Below are 24194 nucleotides of genomic sequence, written 5' to 3' on the forward strand. Positions count from 1 at the left end.
GCAGCCAAAAGGTGTGACATAGCTTGACTCGCTTGCAAGAGCAGTGTAATTGCAGATGGATGACACCAAGACTGGAATGAACTTAAAGAGAGAGCTCTCGTCGCAAAAATAAGCAAGGTAAGCAAACTGAAGCAGAGTGGGAGAAGGATTCAGTGACAGTTGCGGCAGACCATAGTGGTAATTTAATTTTCAAACTTTATGCTTCATGTGCAGGGAGTCCCTTGAGTATATAAAAGTCACTACATTTGGGGGGAGGGAGGCCTGGTTTTACTCCAAAATTGATCAGAGCTTAGTCATTGCGGGAATCATTAAAGGACTGAGTTTTACAGCGGAGCCCCTAGGAGTCTTCTAAATTATATCAGTATGGCCATGAAAGATTCCCTCCCATAAGGATTCTAAGGCTTGCCATAACCTTATAAGATAAGGAGCCCTGCTGAATCAAGCAAAGTCTCTATCAGTTCCAGCATCTCTTTCAACCAGGTCCCTCAGCACAGACAATTCTGCCAGTGAGATAGCTGGATGTTAAGGTGGCGGGTGGTGCTGTGGGTTAAACCACAGAGCCTAGGGCTTGCCGATCAGAATGTCAGAAGTTTGAATCCCTGCGACGGGGTGAGCTCCTGTCGCCCAGTCCCTGCTCCTGCCAACCTAGCAGTTCAAAAGCACGAAGCGCAAGTAGATAAATAGGTACCACTCCAGTGGGAAGGTAAACAGTGTTTCCGTGCGCTGCTCTGGTTCGCCAGAAGCAGCTTAGTCATGCTGGCCACATGCCCTGGTAAAACTGTCTTCGGACAAATGTCGGCTCCCTCGGCCAGTAAAGCGAGATGAGCGCCACAACCCCAGAGTTGTTCACAACTGGACCTAATGGTCAGGGATCCCTTTACCTTTACCTTTAAGGTGATCCCAGGTGGGGATGTCTAAAAGCTGGAAGAGAACTAACCTTTTAGTCTCACCAAGACTCAATCAGGTGGTGGCAGAGAAGGCTGATATTTTTTAAAAAAAGTAAAAATCTGTCAATCTTGTTGCTAAGGAGGTTAGATGAAATGAAGCAGGACGCATGACCAACTTAAAATAATCCCCCAGATGTTACTGGCCCAGAGATGGAAAGAAGATAAAGTCCCAACCAGAGAAGAAAAAGAGATTAAGTTGATGGATTATGCCAAAATGGCAAAACTGACCAGAAGAATCAGAAACCAGGAAGACCAAAATATTAATAAAGAATGGGGGGGGGAGATTATAATTTATCTTAAAAACCATTGTAAACAGTTAAAATTGTTAGTAGGATTTGAATCACTTGTAGTTTTATGGTGAATTTTAGATATAATGGAGATGTAAAAGATTTGGATTGTTATAAAAGTTGCAGGAGGAAATGATTAACAGTCGGATCCACAAAGGGGAGGAGGGAAGTCCAGGAGATTCTCTGGAATCTTGTCTTTATGTTGTATGTTGGTTTCTTGTAATTCACGGCCAGCTGTTCTCTCTGGCAATATCCTGAAAATGCCCTCATCAGTCTTTTTAGGCCTACTTTTATTTGGGATAGAAGAACTGTATCATCTGCATATAATAGTATTGAGATGGGTTTTGTGGCCAGTTTAGGGGCATGATATTCTGGAGATGTTAGACACTGGACAATACCATTTATATATAAGTTGAACAGTGCTGGGGCTCGACTCCTTTTGTGGCTGGTACAGGTCCTGTAAGTTGTCCATTTGTGGAGCAGCGCACTTTCAACACAGTATCTTTATATAAGCATTTGACCAAGTACAGTAGTCTTTTGCCTATACTTGAAGAGTTCAGCTGATCCCACAGTCTTTCTCACGGAACTTAGTCAAATGCAGCTTTCAAATCGATGAAAAAAGCACACCACGTGGTTTCTTAGCATACTTGTCAATGAGATGTGCTAGAACAAAGCAATGATCTAGGGTGGATCTACCTTGCCTAAATCCTGCTTGCTTTTCGGCGAGAATAGCCTCATCATCAATCCAGTTGGCTAGTTTGTTATAGAGGTGCTTTGCCTATAGTTTACTAGTTATAGGTAACAAACCGATGGGTCTGTAGCTAGCCGGATCAGAAGTGAGGCCCTTTTTGAATATAGGGATGACTATTGTTGTGGTTAAACCACAGAGCCTAGGACTTGCCAATCAGAAGGTTGGTGGTTTGAATCCCCGCGACGGGGTGAGCTCCCGTTGCTCGTTCCCTGCTCCTGCCAACCTAGCAGTTTGAAAGCACGTCAAAGTGCAAGTAGATAAATAGGTACCGCTCCGGCGGGAAGGTAAACGGCTTTTCCGTGCACTGCTCTGGTTCGCCAGAAGCGGCTTAGTCATGCTGGCCACATGACCCGGAAGCTGTACACCGGCTTCCTTGGCCAATAAAGCGAGATGAGCGCCGCAACCCCAGAGTCGGTCACGACTGGACCTAATGGTCAAGGGTCCCTTTACCTTTACCTTTACCTTACTGCTGTGGCCCAAGCGTTGGGGAGTAAACCAGATGAATCAGTAAGTGAGAATATTACCGCAAGGAGGGGTGCCCACCAATCGATGTTAGATTTCAAGAGTTCCAGAGGCAAGTGATTGATGCCTGGTGCTTTGTTGTTTTTTAGCTCCATAATGAGGTTTTTGACCTCAGTTGTAGTTACTGGAGGCCAGGCTAGTAAATTTTCTGGGGATACTGTTAGTTTCCCCAAGAAACTATAGGACCCATAGATGGCACATGGACAACCAGCTAACTGAACAGGTCAAAGTTTTCAAATATCTTGGCCTTATTTTCCAGTCTATGGAAAATGGGGAAAACACCAGAAATGTGCAAAAGAAAAAGCATCCCAAAGCGCCAAAATTCTGAGACACTTTTTCTACACAAAAGGTGGTAAACGTACACCATCAGTCCTGGAAGTGTTCCAAGCTAAACCCCTAGCAAAGTTATTATATGGGGCTCAGATCTGGACAGGCACTTACCTGGGATCTACAGAAGCTGTCCAATCAAAGTTCTTAAGGTAAATTTTCTCTGTACCACCCTGTGCCCCAAACGCATCATTGTGCCTAGAGGCTAATCTTCCCTCGGTAGAACTGCGGATCTGGACACTTAACTATTGGTTTTGCCTAAACTCAAATTTCCCTAGTCCAATATCCCTAGTGCTGCAAGGTTGTCACAAGAGCGCCTGGACTAAAATTGTCTATCAAAAACTTCACTCTTGCGGTTTATCACCACAACAGCTACTCACTTTGGGTTTTAGTAAAGCAAACAGTCTAATTTGTCAGTGCCAAAATCATATCGAGCATCAGAACAACTTGGCCACAATAAGGAAATTCTGCCCATGGTATGGCAATTTCCCACCTACCCATTTTGACTCTCTGGCACCCTATCTGCATAACCTAGCAATTCTAAAATATAGACGCGCTTTTACTCTCGCAAGATGGCATGGATTTGCCCTCAGCTGTACTTGAGGGACGATTCCAACAGATTCCACACAAAAAACCCTTATGTCCCTGTTGAGATGGCAGTACCGATTCAGCACATGCCCTTCTCGGTTGCACTCTTTATAAAGACTTGAGGAATGAGGTTATTACCCCTCTTTTATTGCCCATTCCGGGCAGCCCAGCCACTGCCACAATGTCCCTTCTCTTTGCAGATCAAGATGAGCAGGTTGACAGCAAAGCTTGCAAGGTTTTTAGCTGGGGCAATTAGAATAAGATCCACTATTTGACTACTGATTCAAAGCCCTAAAATGAATTTTATATAATTGACATTTTATTTCTATTCTTTGTATATCGTATTGTTGTTTTATTTCTATGGCTGATGGCTGAGGCAAATAAAGATTCGTTCATTCATGTTTTAGGTTGGATATGTGATTGTAAAAATGTGATTTGAAAAACCAAATAAATAATAAAAAATAATAATCCACCAGCAGTAAAGAAGCATTGTCTACGAAGTGAGTTTATACTGGGAACCTCGGGCCTCCAGATGTTTTTGGCCTACAACTCCTATGATCCCTAGCTAGTGGGACCAGTGGTCAGGGATGATGGGAACTGTAGTCTCAAAACATCTGGAGGGCTGAGTTTGAGGAAGCCTGCTAGAAAGATTAAGGTTATAACCAGGTACCTTATAACACTAAGACCCTTAATAATCCTTCTGGGTTTACTTAAAGCCAAATATTCTGAAAACCCATAAAGCTCTGGTGATAATTTGCTGACATCATCTCAATGCTTCTGGCAATATATTTGGGGGAAATGTATTGTCTACAAGGGGATAGTTGTGTAGGGTTTGATGAGCCATGCTGATGAGTAAATTGACCTTTTATGAACATTTATGCAAAGAGACAAACCAAACATAAGTCCCTGCTTGAACAACAGTGACCTTTTTATCTTATCTCATTTTGGAATGCTACTGGACCCAAGGACGAGAAGAATGATCAAAAATGCACTAGTTTTGTTAATGAGGTGTTATTCTCATGGAATAAAACTATTTTGGCAGTAGTTTGAAAATCTATTTAAGTAAAATGTCAATTTAAAAACAATAAAAGAGAGGAGGAGCCACTCTCACCCCCAAAGGAAGTCCAGACATCTGGTACATCAAATATCAGCTAGCAGAATGAAGAACGCCCAGCTTCCCAATGACAAGCTAGCAATTCCCCTATTGTGTCTCTCGCCTTTCCACTTTATTAAAAGGAAGTCTGCAAAACTCTAAAATGAAGCAACCACATGAACCAATGGAATGTAAACAACAAGTAAAATTAACTGCCTCAGTTCATAGTAACCCATACAGGCCAGAAACATGTCAGATCTAGTCTTCCAAAAAACAGCAGGAAGGAAAGGAGGAAGGCAAACATTCTAGGCAGGAAATTCTGCAATGTTGGTAGTACCATAGTTTTAAAAGGGCATATTCTACTTGGTCAGCCACTGTATTTCAGAAAGAGTGAGCAAGGTCTGTGAGGATTACTTTAATTTGCAGGTAGGCTCACCCTCCAACATTTCTCTGGTGAAAATAGGGATGTCCTATTCAATAATAATAATGATAATAATTGTACTATTCATACCCCACCCATCTGACTGGGTTGCCCCAGCCACTCTGGACAGCTTCCAACATATATATATAAACAGGGCGGGGGGCGGGGGGACTTCCCTATACAGGGCTGCCTTCAGGTAGCTTCAGAGGCGGAGCAAGGCAGGTGCACCGTGCTCTGGGTGCCATCCTGACGGGGGTGACATTCCCCCCCAGCAACTCCCAAGCCTACAGCGAGCCAGGGCTGCAAAGCGGCACGCAAGGCAAGCGTACCTGCTAGCTATTGGCTGTGTGCGGCTTTACAGCTCCAGCTCTCTCAGAGCTGCAGCCACGAGTAGAGGATCCCACCAGCATCCATACGGCGCCGCGTCGGCAAACCACCCAGTTCTGTCCAGTGTCCAGTTCTGGCCACCACAGTTCAAGAAGGACACTGACAAACTGGAACGTGTCCAGAGGAGGGCAACCAAAATGGTCAAAGGCCTGGAAACGATGCCTTATGAGGAACGGCTAAGGGAGCTGGGCATGTTTAGCCTGGAGAAGAGGAGGTTAAGGGGTGATATGGTAGCCATGTTCAAATATATAAAAGGATGTCACATAGAGGAGGGAGAAAGGTTGTTTTCTGCTGCTCCAGAGAAGCGGACACGGAGCAATGGATCCAAACTACAAGAAAGAAGATTCCACCTAAACATTAGGAAGAACTTCCTGACAGTAAGAGCTGTTCGACAGTGGAATTTGCTGCCAAGGAGTGTGGTGGAGTCTCCTTCTTTGGAGGTCTTTAAGCAGAGGCTTGACAACCATATGTCAGGAGTGCTCTGATGGTGTTTCCTGCTTGGCAGGGGGTTGGACTCGATGGCCCTTGTGGTCTCTTCCAACTCTATGATTCTATGATTCACCCATCGGCGCATGTGTGGCACGTAGCAGCGCTGTGCATGCGCCATACGTACGTTGCACGCGCATACGCCTCCGAGCGGTTTGCCCCACACGCCGCACCGGGTGCCGGTGAGCCTTCCTTCGCCCCTGGGTGGCTCGGGAGTCCCATATCTCCATAACCTCCAACATTTCTCCAATGAAAATAGGGACATCCTAAGGAAAAGCAGGAGATTCCAGGATCAAATCAGAAACTGGGACGGCTTCCGTAAATCTGGGACTGTCCCTGGAAAATAGGAACACTCGCAGGGTCTGCTTCAACAGTATGAGCAACCATGACTATAGAGCCTATAGAGTCAATACTATCACTTTTAACTGGACCTGGAAGCCAAGCAAGAGCCAGGGCAGTTCTTGTAAAATTGGTGCAATAAGTTCCCGCAGCCAACTCTGGTCAGCTGCTTGGTGGGATGTATTCTGCACCAAGTGAAACATCCAAATGCTTTTCATGTTATAGGAATCCAGTCGGGATGTGATGAAGGCATGAATTACTGTGGTATGCACATCAACAATGCAATGTAGGCATGGTGTTAGAGCAGTTCAGTCCAGAGAAGCTTGTAGAATCTTATGACTCCAACTTCTATTGGTTTTTTTAGTTAGTAAGTTATGTAATGGAACTGTAAACACTACTTTGAAATGCAGAGTGGTCTTCTTCAGCTCTAAATTGCTGTGTCACATCTAAAATACCAAATACGACATGAATCCAATCAAGCAAAACTGGGACAGAGCAAAGATGAAAAACTAATGCAACACATATGGCTTTATTTTCCCAATGAATCATGTTCAATTTAAGCCATAATGATTTTTCTAAAAGCCCATTTAACTTCAATTTAGTTTTCTGCAGCTGAACAGATGGGGGAAATCCACAGAGCTGCACTGTTCCACATAAATAATACAGTCAATTGTATTTTTAGATGTGCAGATGCCCACCCCATTCTTTTCAAAAGTAACTTTTCTTTTTGAAACGAAGACTGCAGTCTTGAAGATGCTTCCTTGGGAGCAAGCCTCTCTGAACTCAACAAGAATTCTTAGTAAAAATGCATAGGATTGGGCTGCATATAACTTAACTGTCTGATTGTGATGTCAATTATTTGGAAAGAAGTCCCATTGATTTCAGTGGAAGGAGTGAATGGGGGTGGAGACACTTACCTGACCTCACAGCATGTGAGTCACTACCACTTACAGTGATACCTCGGGTTAAGTACTTAATTCGTTCCGGAGGTCCGTTCTTAACCTGAAACTGTTCTTAACCTGAAGCACCACTTTAGCTAATGGGGCCTCCTGCTGCTGCCGCACCGCCAGAGCACGATTTCTGTTCTGATCCTGAAGCAAAGTTCTTAACCCGAGGTACTATTTCTGGGTTAGTGGAGTCTGTAACCTGAAGCGTATGTAACCTGAAGCGTATGTAACCCGAGGTGCTACTGTACTAAGAGGGGAAGGAGTGAGGCAGCAGGGAGGGGTGTGTGGTGTAAACATACCATTGGTTTTAAATAGGCTTTCTTGCTGGTCCATTTGCATCATGCCACCCACACGGCCACCTCACCTTCTGGTAGATAGCAGCAACTGATTTGCTGGGAGGTTAGGTAAATGCCTACCCCACACTGCACCAATCACTGCCATTTCTAAGTCTGCTTGTGAGTGCAGCCAGGCAGCCCAATCTCAATAATGTTTACTTGGCAGATTCAGATTTCAATGAAACTTACTTTCAAAGAAGCATGCATTGCACCAAAGTGTAAAGTTGCAGTTACGTGAACATGTCAGATCATTGATTTCAGTGTGGGCTCATTCAACTCTACATAGGATAGGGCTGCAAACTAACATCCAATATAAATTTAAAAAGTAAAAAAGCTGTCCAGTAGCACCAACTAAGTTTGTTCTGGGTATAAGCTTTCGTGTGCATTCCTGTCGTCAACAGGTTTACCATACTCATTGAGTCAATCACCCATCTCCTGCTACCCTCCTGAGAAAAACCCCACCCCACCCTCCCACTATATATAAGGGTCTGGTGACTTCTGTTTCAGTGTATCTGAAGAAGTGTGCATGCACTCGAAAGCTTATACCAAGAACAAACTTAGTTGGTCTCTAACGTGCTACTGGACAAGTTTTTTTATTATTTTTTATTTTGACTGCATCAGACCAGTACGGCTACCTACCTGAATCTTGCATCCAATATATGTTTCATTTGGAAATGGTCCCTGAAGAGTCCCTTGCTTCCCACGAAGCAAGACACAGCAATAACAGCAAGAGCCTTTATTGAACTAACAGAACTGAGCAACAGGGGCAAAGCAACTGCTTATAAAGATTTCTGAAGGTCTGGGCCACTCCCACTCTCAATGTGATTGGCTATCTAAATGCCCAAGCTGCGAATCATAACTCAGAGTTTATGGGCCAATGGCAGTAGCCCAAATCCTCCTATCACATACTGAATCAGAACACAGGGGCTCAGAATCATTAGTCCAGACTCAAGCTCAGGCAAACACAGACCACTGAATACATAACAGTCCCATTGAACTCTACATGTCTTGCTTATGAGAAAACATGCATGAGATAATGCTGCAAGGCACAGAATTTCTGTTCTTCTCTAAATATCATTTTTGAACAGATCTACAGTGAAGACAATAGCATGTTTCTTCCAGGGCTTTGCATAGAATTCTGAAGAGAACACCAAGCCTCACAAAGGCATAACATATATTTCCACAGCTGTGCTGCAAAGATTGCAAATACTAGGCCTTAAACAAGAGTAGGGAAACTTTAGCTTTTAAAAGCTGTATAAGTTCCTTATGAATACGCAACAAAATATTTCTGCATCTGAAAAACAGTCTGGAATTGTGTATATGTTTATAGCTGGGGACTGCGGAAGAAGTGTATTACAATATGATAATTTGGAATTAGTGTATGGGCAACATGTTTTGATAATCCTCTTACTCACACTGTTTTGGCCCCAGTCCCCATGAATCATTCTCCGTATTCCTGATGCTGAGAAGTGTGTGTCATTGCTTATGTAGCCAAAATGGTACCACCCACACAAAAGAGGGAGGTGTCAACAATGTTGGGAGAACCCCAAGGTCTGAAGAAGTACAAAACATTGGGGGGGGGGACCCAAGCCAGAGTGGGTTGACTCCCAAAATAAGTCAGTGAAGTCTAGGGATGCAGGTCAAATTCAATTCAATACGCAATTAAAGCAAAATTGTCAAATTTGCACTTTCTGAAAAAAAATGGGACCTGAAACACAGCCATCCACCTGAATTTTGTGATGCAGTTGTCCAACCAAACAATGCTTATATTAGAAAAATGCAAAAATTGAGGGAAATATGCAAAAAAAAAAATCTGAGAGAGAAAATAACATACAAAATTGCATGGTATTAGAAAAAATGCTTGCAAAAGTGTTTACATTAGCTAAAGCTGAATACGCAAAATGAACACGTTAGGGGGGAAATCAAACTAAAATGCTGAAGAATTTTCATAAGGATAACATGTTTGAAAGAAAGTCATAGGGATGCCATATTTTGAAGAGCAAAAAAGAGGACGCTATGATGCTATGACGGCCATTCAAAGCACATAAATGCAATTTGTCTCAAATTTTAAGCCTCAAAATGAGGACATGTCCTGGGAAAAGAGGACACATGGCAACCACTCTTGATTGAATAAAAAACAAAAGGAGTTCTAGTCTCTTTACCCATTTTCACGCGTAAAAAACAGAATTCCTAAGGATCTGAAGGTGCTTATCATATGTGGAACATCTGTACCATTTCTGACTTCAAAGGCTATATCAAATATGTTCCAAATCCAACTTTGCCTCTGAAGACGTGAGGTTAAATTGGTGGCAATAAAAGTCTACGAGACGTTTGCTTAACCCTGACATCTGTGAACCAGGCCTTGCCCTGCAGGCAAAAGTCCTGTGAATCAACAGGGTGAAGTCCAGTTGCCAACTGCTTTAAACATTTGCACTAATTGTCCCAGGACTGCACAGTTACTTTTTATAATCTTCTGGTAAATATGAAATTAGATCCTTAGAAGAACAGACCTTTTGTGGAAGGGCAGAGTATAAATTATTTCAATAACTAGTGTGCAAAGAGGAAAACATTTTTCAAATACATGTATCAGTGGCATTTAACACCTTGCAGGTGTAATTTAGAAAACTAAGATAAGATGCTGGAGATGCGAAGCAATTAAAGTGGACTTGGTACACATTTTCAGGTTTTGTGTCAGGATAAAACATTTCTGGAGCAATGTGTTGCAAAACACAAAAGAAATCCCAAAACTTTTTTTTTTTTTTTGCAAGTAATCCACACAGAAGTAGAAAAAGTGGACATACATTTATTTACCTAATATGCCTTCTAATATGCGCAAGGCTATGCCTTGGTCGCCAATGGAAAAACTATTTCCTATTTCATTTTTTTTTTAAAGAAATATTTATTAAGATTTCACAAAAACAAACATACAAAAACACATAATAACAAAAGAGAAAAAATAAAAAATAAAAAGATAAATAAAACATACAGAAACAAGAAAAATTAAGAACAATTGTTTTTCATAACATAAAACTCGTTTGCTTGTTTCTTTGACTTCCTCACAACTCCCCTTCTTGTATTCCCATTTAAATAATCAAATCAGCAAATCCTTACCCTCTTTCATTTATCTTATCTCTAGAACTTAACATTTTATAACTCAGTATTTTCATCCATTATCAATTCATTTTTGCATATTCTTATTAACTTTGTTGCCCATACCACTTATTTCCAATCCAGCACCATTTTAGTTATTTTTTTTTTTTACTACCCTTCTTCCATATTCTTAAAGCATTACAGCTGGAAACCACTTAATTTCTATCCAACATCATTCTAACATTCATTAATTTTGCAATATTTCTGTAAATAGTCTTTAAATTTCTTCCAATCTTCTTCCACCGCCTCTTCTCCCTGGTCCCAGATTCTGCCAGTCATTTCTGCCAGTCCCATATAGTCCATCATCTTCATCTGCCATTCTTCCAAAGTGGGTAAATCTTGTGTCTTCCAATACTTTGCTATAAGTATTATTGCTGCTGCTGTAGCGTACATTAAAAAAGTTCTGTCCTTCTTTGGCACCAATTGGCCGACAATGCCCAGAAGAAAGGCCTCTGGTTTCTTCAGAAAGGTATATTTAAATACCTTTTTCATTTCATTATAAATCATTTCCCAGAAAGCCTTAATCCTTGGGCACGTCCACCAAAGGTGAAAGAATGTACCTTCAGTTTCTTTACATTTCCAACATTTATTATCGGGCAGGTGATATATTTTTGCAAGCTTGACTGGGGTCATGTACCACCTATATATCATTTTCATAATATTCTGTCTTAAGGCATTACATGCCGTAAATTTCATACCGGTGGTCCACAACTGTTCCCAGTCCGCAAACATAATGTTATGTCCAACATCTTGTGCCCATTTAATCATAGCAGATTTCACCATTTCATCCTGAGTGTTCCATTTCAACAGCAAGTTATACATCCTTGACAAAATCTTAGTTTTGGCTTCTAACGGTTCTTTTTCTAATTTTGATTTTTCCACCTGGAAGCCAATTTTCTTGTCCAAATTATATGCCTCCATTATCTGATAGTAATGAAGCCAATCTCACACTTTTTAGTTTCTCAAAACTCTGCAATTTTAGTCTATCTCCCTCTTGTTCCAAGATTTCCCAATATTTCGGCCATTTGGCCTCCATATTGAGTTTTTTCTGAGCTTTTGCTTCCATTGGTGACAGCCACCTTGGTGTTTTATTTTCCAATAAATCCTTATATCTTATCCAAACATTGAACAAAGCTTTCCTGACAATATGGTTCTTAAATGCTTTATGTGCTTTAACCTTGTCGTACCACAAATATGCATGCCACCCAAAAACATTGTTAAAACCTTCTAAATCCAAAATGTCTGTGTTCTCAAGAAGTAGCCAGTCTTTCAGCCAGCATCTATTTCAGAATGTTTCAGGAAAATATGGGGGAATGGCCGTGTTATTTGCATTAAGTTAACAAATGCCAGCTGGAATAAACCCTCAAAAACACAATTTTATTGAAAGATGAACATGGTTTCTAAGTTTCTGGAATGAAAAAAAATCAAACCCAACACAATACTTTATAAGCAGGGGTTTTTGTGATAATAGTTACTGGTATGATGTACTGGCACCTTTTTAGCTGCCCATGGCAGCCATTTTGTGGTGGAACCCAAAGCTCACATAAGTAATGAGTAAGTATTGTACAAGTAATGGCACCTCATTTTTTATCACTGTTTATTACTATTTTCTGTGGCTGTAAAGCCTGAAAAAATATCTTAAACTACTTTCTAAACATTGGTTGGGTTGGGTTGCGTTGGGTTGGGGAGATATAATGTATGATACCTTTTTTTTTCTTCCTATATATATGTTTATTAAAAACTCTATTTTGCTGGCCCGCAGTAATGTATTTATTACTGCACTGGTTGCAAAAATTTGCCTTGGCTGCAAGTTAAGTTGACAGCTAGGCTCCAAGACAAGTACCATAAGGGGGAGTGTGAGATGTGGAGTGCTTAACTTAGGCAAGAGTGATTTTTTACATTTTTGTATGTTTGCTTTGCTGTTGCTGTTTTAAATCAATTATTTGTATTCTACGTCTTGTGACCAATTTTGACGGCTCATAGCTTTTAGCAATAAAGATTCGTTCATATTTATTAAATAAGTAAGATGTTGATTTCGGTCCTTCTTTCTGGACATTTTTGGCCGAACATTTGCCTCTGGCTTTGAGAGGTCTCTTGTGACTGTGCAGTTGTGGCTGGTTCTGTGTAAATCTCCGTGTGGTGGTAGAAAGGCATTTGTTAATCTGGAAAACAAATTTTGAAGAATTGGCTGGAACTGTTTTATAGAGCGAAACACCACTTGGAGACTCCGGCTGGCTCGGTGAATGGCAAAGCAAATTCCATCCTCCCAAAGTCACCCCGGGTTCCCTTCACAAATGACCTCAGCTTTGAAGGAGGCAAGGTTGCCAACAGCATCTCTCAATAAACTTCCTGAGGCGGCTGGCACAGCAACCGGGATCTCTTGCATTCCTCACCAAAATGGAAAAGCTATGAAAACAATCTGGGGCAGAGAGAATAATTCAGAAGAAGCAGCAAAGGAAGGAAGGAAAATAGACGCTAGCAAGTCCTAGGAAGAGCTGAGAGGCAGTAGCAGAATGACTGAACTAGTGCTAGTAAACTAATTAAATAATTAAAATGAGTAATTAGCTGCCATGTAAATAATTAACAGATGTAATTGTAACTACACTTGCGTTGCATCCAAGTTTCGATTTTTTTTAAGTATGTGACATAATAATAATAATAATAATAATAATAATAATAATAATAATAAATTTATTTATACCCCGCCCATCTGGCTGGATTTCCCCAGCCATTCTGGGTGGCTTCCAACAAAATATTAAAATACAATAGCCCTTCAGATATTAAAAGCTTCCCTAAACAGGGCTAACTTTAATACACAAGACACCAATTGTGAGACGAAAGAGGTCATGCTTAATAGTTTATTTTTCATTCCCTCATATACTCACAAACCATTTAAAAACAACAACAGCTGAGCACAACAATGAGGGAAAGACCTGCTAACCAGCATTGTGTCTTAATTATGTGTTTTTATGCTGCACCATGCTCTGGGGTCATTTAAATGGAGAAAATATCCTTTAACAAAATCTATTAATGGTACAATGTTATTGTCCAAAAATACTGGCTTTGCAATTTCCAGTGATATATATTTATGAAAACTAGGAATCGGGATTCTTGAGAGCTATTCTCAACTAAGGGACTTGAGTCTGCTTATGCCATCTCTGCGTTGCTAAGATAGGGTTGCCATATTTCAAAAAGTGAAAATCCAGACACAAAATCTCCTTAAAAAATTGAAGTATTTGAGCTATATTTTTTTTTTTTAGAAATTTGGCAAAAAAATCAACACTTGCCATACACCTGGATTTTCACTGATTTTCAGAAATTCCACCCGGACGAATCCCAGATATGTCCAAGATATTCTGTATGTATGGCAGCCCTATAAGGATTCTTGTTGGTTCTTTGATCCCAGATACTGTGTGAGTTACTGCAGGAGTATATTATCTCAAATGATAAATCCTCCAGAATAGGGGAGGCCATAGTTCGATGGAAGATCACCTGCTTTGCATGCAGAATGTCCCAGATTCAATCCAGGGATCTCCAGGTAAGGCTTGGAATATCTCATTAAATCCTGGAGAACTGCTGTTGTACACAACACTGACCAAGATCAACCAGTTTTCCTGGGGGAAAGTGGCAAGACAAGACAAAACAAAAACCTCTCAGACCTGGGACTAGAAATCACAGGGTGAACGAAAGTGTGGATGGGTCTTTCGTAGAAGGTGGCTTCCTCTGCTTCTGAAGGAAAGTTTGCTCCACCATGCCAACTACCCTGCGAGCCTGTATTGGCCTACAGTGTTAACCGCTTTTCTTTCAAGTATAGTGGTACCTCTGGATGCGAACGGGACCCGTTCCGTAGCCCCGTTCGCATCCTGAAGCGAATGTAAGACATGACTGTGCGTCTGCATGTGCACAGGTCGCGTTTCGCCGCTTCCGCACATGCGCGTGATGTCATTTTGAGCATCTGCACATGCGCGAGTGGTGAAACCCAGAAGCAACCTGTTCCGTTACTTCCGGGTCGCCGCGGAGCCCAACCCGAAAATATTTAAGCTGAAGCGTATTCATCCTGAGGTATGACTGTACTATGGCAATCCCTGGAGCACTTTGGGAACACGTGCAAAACCTGCAAGAGAAATATTGTTGGAGAGGTTAAAGGCACCCCAATCTCTGGGCATTGCAAGATTCCAGGGGCTTCAGGCATTTACCCAGGGTCTGTGTTTTCTTTTGGAAATGAGGTAAAGCGGAGACTGTGGTATTTTTATGCTACATACACATATGCAACCTGAGCATGTGATTGAGGGGTTCACAACATTAACACCCCAAAATGGTCTTGTTTCTCCCATAGTCGCAGACTTGGAGTCAAACAGAGATAAAAAATTTCCCTGTGACTCTCTCTCAGCTTGCTGCTTTACTTGTAATTTATATCACAGTCCCCAAACTCTGGCTTTTGTCTTTCTCACAATCTGCAAGATGAGGGAGGGGCCCTACCCATTTGTCATCTCGCACAGAGCCCCCTTTCCTTTGTTCTCTTAATAGCCCGAGACCCAGGCGATTACCTCATCGAGAAGCTAGCCAGGATTATATTTTAACACTTGCTAGAGCCAGAGGTTTAGGAATCTGGCCCGGCTTGTTTAAATTTTAACACTTGCTGGATCCAGGGATTAGAGGGGTCTGGCGCCCACAAACACATCACGTTATGTTCATTTCACAGATCTGTGGCTCAGGTACAAAACCTGCATTGGCTAGAAGCAACATTCAAAAATAAAAATGACTCAGATTCCACTCTACGTTAATAACATTTGCACATGCACGCAAATAGCACAGAAGAGAGGTGTGCTTACAGGACTCTGTATGAAAATTAGGGGGGAAATGTAATTGAACTCCCTTCATAGCTGTCAACTTTTCCCTTTTTTAAAGGGAAATTCCCTTATTCCAAATAGGATTCCTCGCAAGAAAAGGGAAAAGTTGACAGCTATGACTCCCTTATAGTTAAGGAAGTGTATATTTGTGAGCAAAGGTCGAGCAAGAGGCTGCCCTGCTTTGCCTAACAGTGTGTATTATTTGCTGCCGGACGTTTAAAGATCACTTGCTGGGTCAAGGCTGGGGTCAGAATGGCCAGAGCATGTGCTGCCAGCTGAGGTTGCCAGATTCAGACTCAGACCTCTGAGACGTGTGCAGGAAGAGCTTTTGCATTTGGAGGAATGTTTCCCTCCTTAAGGGTCCAGGAACCTCCTCTGGATCTGGTCTGGCTGCCCTCCTTTCAGCAGCTGGGGGGAAAGGCCGCTTCTGCGGCTGCTCAGTATTCCAGCTGTTTGTTAGGCTTGTGTGGGATGGAACTGGAATTTCTTTTTCTGACCAATGCTTGCTCGTTGGTTGCTGCTGGGATGGGGGAATTTGCCCTCTCAAATCTGCCATTCCAATTGTATACGACGGAGCTGCAAAGGTCACCAAGTTAAACTGTAGGAAATAAAGAATCGGCTTCTGGCTCAGCCGCCTTCTGTTTCCCTCACAGGCCACTTTAGCTGCATTCATAATCTGTCTGGAAATAAGTGTCTCGGGAATTATGTGTGTGTGGCTCTGACTTAGATAATTCATATGGTCGCTATCCTCGCCCACATCTGCTTCTCTTGCCAGCTTTTTCCCTCAGTACCTTTACCTTCTGGTGCATCTGAAACACCTTGTTTTAAAGGGACAGAATGCTTTTTGTTTTCCAGCAGAAATGCCTGCTTCCCAAACCTCTGCATTATTTACCTGTATTTATTTTGGTCCCCCCTCTTGTTCTTCCTGGGTTTTTCATCACTAGGATGTGATCTATCAGCGAGTTTATAAGATACCAAATGCTTTGTATACCATGTGGTACAAAGCCAGCACCCAGGTGACATTATTACATGTACTTCAATTAACCTACATCGCTCCAGAGATCTGTATCTGCAACGCCCTTTACTTCAGAGAAGCAAAAGATATATATAAAGACCTGGTGCCAGATTGATTTCCTATACAAACGAGAGAGGAGCACGGACTCTACTACACCTGCTCTTGTTACAAAGCAGTTAAAAGTCCAGTTTAGATGATACTTGAAAGTACTTGGCAGTTTAAAACAAGCTGTGAGCACAGCAAGAAGGCAGTTTGGAAAGGGTGTGTTGTGTTTGCTTTTTGGTATAAGCTTGAGTGCTGTACCCATCTCTGCTATTTCTCCTTGTAAAAACTGGTTCATTTAAAAAACAAAAAAAATCAAAAGCCCCTCAGTGTCTCTCCATCTCCGCTTTACTCAAACTTCTGCTGCTGTCTAGATCAGCCACTTTCCCTCTTTCAGAGTCTCTCACTTCTCACTGTACTTAAATGTCTCCCTCTTTCATTCCTCAGCAGCCTCATGTAAAAGAGATGAAGGATGCAGAGCCCTCAAATGACCCATAGTACTTTCACACAATGTATTTCATTACTAGTTCAATGTGTTGTCTTCAACGTGAAGTTCCATATTCAACATAGTAATTTGGAAGTGATAGCTCATTAACAAGCAAACCTCCAGCAGGTATTCGAATTCAACTACCTGGGAATCACATTCCATCATAGGCTTCTATGGTCCACGCATCGTCTAAGACTAAGCATATTATATACAGAACATCACACAGTTGGAAAGAGAGACAGAAAAAAGTGAAACCCAGTCTCCTTCTGGCCTTATAATTATGGTCAGCATGACCTTGACAGAAAAAGATAACAGAACCAGTTTAAGCCAGCTGTACTCAACTTCTCTGGAGGAATAACCCAAACATCATGAACCTTCTGCTTGTTTCTTTCGCACAGAGCAGCTTTGAGAACCCTCTTGAATTAATTAGAATAGGAAAGATCTCTACACATCAGATCAACACTTTCTGTACCAAGAAATGCAAACTGACATCCACACCATCCATAGACTTTGGAGGAGATTCTGTTATCCCAGGGTTCCCTTTTGTGGAAAGCTTGTATTGAGCTTCTTGGCTGCTGTTGTACTGTAGGTGGTATTAATGTGAACTCTTCACACACCCCTAAAAGGAGTTAGGCTTTTCTATGGCTGGGCCACTTTTGGTGCATAAACGGTGTGAGGTGGAGCACTTAGTTCTGGGAGAGGTCTCGTTGGCAAACTTTAGAAAATGCCGCATCAAACTGGGAATGATATTCCCCTAAAGAAGTTAAAAAGAAGGATCTCATTGCAATCATTATCTTCATGGATTTTCAGCAGGTAGGGTGGTGAAAATAGGCCTATTCAGTATGTAAGATCCATCAGCAGAGAGCAGTAGTGAGCTAGAAAATATTCGGGAGCCAACTTTATGGACTCTTAGGCCTGATGCCCAAACCATAATCTGTTCCCTTAGCTCCTTGGAAAGTAATTTGAAAGAACGCATTATGCTCACTGTGGAAATAGACTTACAAAAAATGCATACCTTTGAGTTTATTAGCCCTTTCTCCTCTTCTGTCCTACAGCGCATTAAGTATTTAAGCAGAGCCGAAACAGCTCCTTTCCCCATTGCTGTTGTTTGTCCGGAAAAAAAACATTACGGAATTTGCATAATTAACCTGTGAATGCACTATACCACGTTTAAAGCACATGGAACTGCAGTTTCTTCGGGGTGCTGGGAACTGTAGTACTGTGAGGCAGTTTCCTGGGGAAAATCACATGCTTTAAATGTTTTTTAAATGTATAGCGTATATACAGCCTTGCCTAGAGTACCTCATAGGAAGACCGGCTCCAAAGAACTCCACAATGCTAGAAGTGTCCAGGAGTGCCACTGGTGACACTGAAAGCGGACGGCTAATAGGTCAGAAAAACCCCTGTCTTCACATGCAGAGATGGCCCTAACTCACTGAGGGTTTGAGACCCAATGGCTACCCTCTCCTGGCTTAACCTGCAGTCAAAGCCATTCCTGGGCTGTGGCTGTTGTCGCATGCTGACAGCTCAGATTCCTGTGCCTATTCTCTTTTATGTTAACTCAAAAACATACCAGTACCTCACTGAGTTCAATAGGGCTTACTGTGAAGTATGTGTGCACAGGATTGCATCCTTACTGTCCGGTCCTATATATGCTTACTCAGAAGGAACTGCTGTCTGTTTCATTAGGGCTCTACTTCTAGCAAGTGCACATCAGAACATATTTCGTGTTCATAAGGACAGGCACAGATTTTGTTGGACGTGGTATTTATTGATACCCTCTGGATCCAGTGTGACATTTTTTGAAGCCTAGGAGCACTGAATATTTATTGTTTTATTGCTCCCTGGAATGAGAGCAGCAAGTTCTTTAATACACATCCGTTTGGTCTTCATTTCACTCCAGCTTCACAAATATGTAGTATCATTCTTTATTTTTAAAACATGCTGCACAAAACGTGTTTATGCCCTTTCAATGCAGAAGAAGTGGGAGAATGATATTACTGAAACTGTCCTTTAAGATCGGTGGGAAACCTCATGCCTAGCAGCTGAATGCGTATCTCCAGGCCTCCCTGTTTGGTCCTTAGGCTCCTCACTAGACCTGCCCCACACCTTCCCATTGTTGTTGCTGGCATCCGTCTGCCTTGAGAGACGATGGAGTGGGCCTCCGGAGATGAAGTCCAACTGCCGCAAGCTTCAGCAGAGTGTGTGGAGGTCCTGGACTGCCCAGACAACAACAACAACAACAAATTTTATTTATACCCCGCCCTCCCCAGCTAAGACCAGGCTCAGGGCAGCTAACGCCAGATATTAAAACAATTGATTAAGATACAACTTAAAAACAAGATTAAAATACAACATAAAAATGCAGCCTCATTTCAAATCTTCACCAAGGCCAACTATCCAGACTGGTCCTATGTGTGCCAGAAAAAAGCCAGGGAAGTCCCCAAATAGGAGTTCCATCACAGAAGGAGAAAGGAAAAAGGAAAGAGGGGGAGGGGATCAAGTTGATTCCAAGCCGAAGGCCAGGCGGAACAACTCTGTCTTGCAGGCCCTGCGGAAAGAAATCAGATTTTGCAGGACCCTGGTGTCATGAGCGTTCCACCAGGCCGGAGCCAGAGTTGAAAAGGCCCTGGCCCTGGTTGAGGCTAATCTAACTTCCTTAGGGCCCGGGACCTCTAGGGTGTTGCTATTAATGGACCTTAAGGTCTTCCACGGGGCACACCGGGAGACACTCCCCTCTCGGCCTCGCTGGTCCAAAGAAAAGCAGAGCAAGACGTCTGACACCAGCTTGGCTGCAGGAATTGGCGGAAGGAGGCATACAAGGCACCATCCAACCGCCTTAGGGACTCCATTCCGGATTTGGGTAGGGTTTACTCCTTAGCCTTTTCTTTTCCCAAAGATATCCTGCAAGGCAAGGTAAAGATATTTATTTATTTATACCTCCTTTTTGCCCTGACAAGGACTCAAGGCAGCCTACAGACAAGTTTTTGCCTGGTGTCTTTTTGAACAACAATAGTGCCTCTTGCTTTCCCGGATGGAAATGTATGTAGGTACAAGTCTCTGACTTTTACATTGCTGGGATATAATTTGCCATCGAAAGGTAAGAGTCTTCCCTGTTGCTCTGTGCAGTCTTGTCTCTAGCCCTGCCCAGCCCTGGCAGGTGGCTGATGGCAGCTGAAGTCTAACAACATCTGGAGAGCCAGATGTTTCCCATCCCTGATGTCTGGGTAGGACTTGGAGCAAACCAGCCACAGGTGAGAAATTGTAAGTGTAGGAGAGCTTGCTTGTGTTTTCATGCTGGTTAGTTCTTCATTCTTCACTGTTGTTTGGCAATGGTGAAGGGTGACTTTGTTGCAAAGGGCATCTTAATTTTAATTAAACACTCCAGAGTGCCTGTGTTTTCAGATGAAAACCGACACACAGCTTGTTTACAGAACCTGACATGCAGAGATATTATCTGGTTCAGGCAAGGTTGTATTGAGAAACAACCCTACAAATTTGCATTGGCTATATCAAGATCATGATACTGCCTTTATTTATCTGGAATTAGTAAGGCACAACCAGGAAGAGGGGAGTGGGGCGAAGCCTAGGATTCATTTCTGAAAAGTTTAATTCCAGATCTCACTTCAATAGCCAATCCTGATACCTCTCCCCTGGTTCTCTGTTTGATTTTGGAGATAATCTAAATTGCATTTGGCTCTATAGGGAACACAAATTTTAAAAATTCAAAATTAAAACCAATAAATATGAAAGGAGACAAATACTGCTGCATGGGTCTTGTGCAAATGTATCATTCCAGCTTCAGCATTTAGTACTGTCTTGCCTCTGTCTGTTCCCCACCTCTTCATCTGTTGCCTCCCTTGTATTGTAAGTTCCACATGGGCATGAAGGTGTTCTCCCATTCTTTGTGAAGCACCATGCACATGGACGGTGCTAAAGCGATAAATAAAAACCGGAACAACTAATGATTGTATGTTTAAAGAAGGAACAGTGTATGGAGATGCTGTACCGAGATCATTCCTGTCTCAGTGTGGATGGTTCTCATCATGCCAAAATGTAAACAAGAGGCAGGCTAGAATATTGTGGTGGGCAGAGTTTTGAGCTTGAGAGGAGAAGTCCTGGGTTCAGTACCAGCTGAATGATGACGTTCGCTACATTCCCAGGTAAAGGTAAAGGACCCCTGGACGGTTAAGTCCAGTCAAAGGCGACTATGGGGTTACGCCGCTCATCTCACTTTAAGACCGAGGGAGCCAGTGTTTGTCCACAGGCAGCTTTCCGGGTCATGTGGCAAGCAGAACTAAACTGCTTCTGGTGCAATTGAAATAATGTGATGGAAACCAGAGCTCATGGAAACACCGTTTGCCTTCCTGCCACTGTGGTACCTATTTATCTACTTGCACTTTGACGTGCTTTTGAACTGCTAGGTTGGCAGAAGCTGGGACAGAGCAATGGGAGCTCACTCCATTGCGAGGATTCAAACTGCTGACCTTCCGATCAGCAAGCCCAAAAGGCTCAGTGGTTTAGACCACTGCGCCACCCGCATTCCCAAAGAATTCCCTGACCAGGAATCGAACCTGAGCTGTGATGGTGAGAGTGCCGAATCCTAACCACTAGACCACCAGGAATATGCACCAGGCCCCATCTCCAAGCCTTGAATTTACCTCCAAGAGATGATGCACAGGTGAAATTGGGGAACTAGTTACTATTGAACGACTTGGCAAAAGGTCAGGTTGCAAACGTGACATAGAGGTAGACTGACTAATATGCAGCCGATGAGAGAGGGTTGGATGTGCATCAAGGGAAAATCTCAAAAAAATAAAAATAAAAAAAAATCCTTAGTTGGGGATGCTTAGTTCAGTCTCCTGGGATCAGCACACACAAACCACTTTGCCTGCATGGAGCCATCCCAAGCGTTTTTTCCTTAGGCATGTGAAAAATTGCTAGGAGCAATTCAGCGTGATGGAGCAGCGCCTTTCCTGCATGCTGTGATCCAGCTGGGTATATATATATTCACAATTGCTTTGATCAAAAGTGACATTATCCATGCAAGTGCACACCTGGGGGAACGTTAGGCCTGCCCATGGGTGGCAAATGTATACCTGCCGTACATCCTGTTTGAATCAGGCTTTAGCCTGTGCTGCTCTCTGACCATCCTCTTTGTCATCAGGATTTAGCACCTCAGCATTCTATTAGCACATCAGATGCTTTTGATCTTTACAATAAGGCTTTCGCTGTTCTGTTCCTTTCGTTACTTTTTCTGCAGCAGCCTGTGTTGCCACTGAACTGTCTCAGGGGAAGAAGGTAGCTCCTTGGTAGAGCATCTCATTTGCATGAGGAGACCCCAGGTTCAGGTCCTGGCACCTCCTAAGTAGGGGTGAGAACGTCCCCGTCTGAAACTGCCCCTCACTGTCCACAGTGATGTGCCTGATAATAGGCTGACTTGGTGTTAGGCAGCTGCCTGTATTATTTTATCATCGCTGTCTATATACAGTGCAGGTCTATACAATTGGGCACCTGGGACAGACCCCAAAATGGCGTCCTGCTTCCCACCAGGAAAGAAAGGGTGAGGGAACAGCTACATCAGGAACAAGGGAGGAAGAAAGGTCAACATTGGGATCTGCTGCCCCCGTAGATCCTGCCACCTAAGGCAGCCACCTCATCTTGCCTCATTGTTGGGCTGGCCCTGTCTATATAGAATCGGAGAAGTGTAGAGTCGGAAGGGACCCTGAGGGTCATCTAGGTTTACATAAAAGGCTCAGGACCGCAATACCTCAAGGACTGCCTATCCCCATATAAACTGACCCAGACCCTGCAATCATCATCCAAGGTCCTTCTCTGTGTGGCCCCTGCATGAGGTTCAGATGGTGGCAACATGAGAACGGGCCTTTTCTGTGGTGGCTCCCTACTTGTGGGATGCTCTCCCCAGGGAGGCTTGCTTGGCACCTTCGTTACATATCTTTACGTGTCAGGCAAAAATATTTCTCTTCTCCCAGGCCTTTGGCTAATTAACCAATTTTTGCCTTTTAAAACTGTGTTGGGTGGGGAGGGTACTGTTTGTGTTTGTTATTATGATATGTATTTTTGTGTTTTCATATTGTAAACCATCTCGGATGAAAGTCAGTACAGTCATACCTTGGGTTACAGACGTTTCAGGTTGCGTTTTTTCAGGTTACAGACTCGCCAAAACCCAGAAGTATCGGAACGGGTTACTTCCAGGTTTTAGCAGTCGTGCATGCGCAGGAGCGCTAAATCGCGCTTTGCGCATAAGTGCCGAATCGCAACCCGCGCATGTGCAGACGCGCCGCTGCGGGTTGCGAACATGCATCCTGCACGGATCACGTTCACAACCCAAGCGTGCACTGTATAGAAATTGAACAAATAAAATAAAATAAATTCTACTGGAATTAAGTGCCACACTCAAGTAGACATGTACAGGATTGCAGCCTTTATGGATGATGTTTCATGTTTCACTTGCAAAGGATTAGGCCATGAAGATCTACAGAGACTGATATGAAAAGCAAGGGGCAGGAAAAAGCCTGCCCCTTTCTGTGCTTTAACAGCATATTGATCTTCAGACATTTGCTGGTGATGATTCTTATTTCACCTGTGGTTTTTCCCTAGATTATGCTACTGTGAAAGTTAACTCTACTTTCAGGCCCTCGGATTCCTTCCCCTCCCACACCCACAAGGCAGAAGATTAGAAGCCAGTTATTTTGGTGCACTCGCCCTGCTATTTCTGCTCCCGCTGAACTTCGTGAAGGCAATCGTGACATCATATTAAAACAGCTGCATAATGCATTTAAACCTCAGGCATGATGTTTGCTTGAAACATACATTCAGAGGAAGGGAAATTTATTTACCAAGTCAGAATCTCACTTAGGCGCAGCTTTCTCTGAGTGTACACGGAGTAATATTTGACAGTCCCTAAAGTAGTTTAGCATATGACTCCTCCCGAGGGGTCAAGGAGGCTTCTTGTGGTCATCTGTCACCGAGGGTTAATTCGCATGTTTACTTTATGAACCAAAGTTCCCTCCTCTCCTTTAACACCACACATCCGGAGGCACAAGCCCAGGGATGAGTTGCAGTTATTTATGGAAATGTGCCCAGGGAGACCATGTGATCCAAAAGCAGCTGTGAATCTTCCCTTGTATTGTGAAAATTACATTTTATGTAACTTCACTGGTGCCAGTTGCTCCGTATGGCACTTAGCAATGATGCAG

At 42.9% G+C, this 24194-nt stretch overlaps 1 long non-coding RNA gene across 1 annotated transcript; it reads left to right on the top strand.

Annotated features, from left to right (window-relative positions):
- Nucleotides 1-23783, top strand: LOC310745619. Its single transcript, XR_014540235.1, has 2 exons — nt 1-117; nt 23596-23783. It is a non-coding gene; the product is annotated as an uncharacterized lncRNA (long non-coding RNA).
- Nucleotides 23784-24194: the final 411 nt, after the last annotated feature.

This window comes from Podarcis filfolensis, assembly GCF_964270895.1.
Source record: "Podarcis filfolensis genome assembly, chromosome: 12".
NCBI lineage: Eukaryota > Metazoa > Chordata > Lepidosauria > Squamata > Lacertidae > Podarcis > Podarcis filfolensis.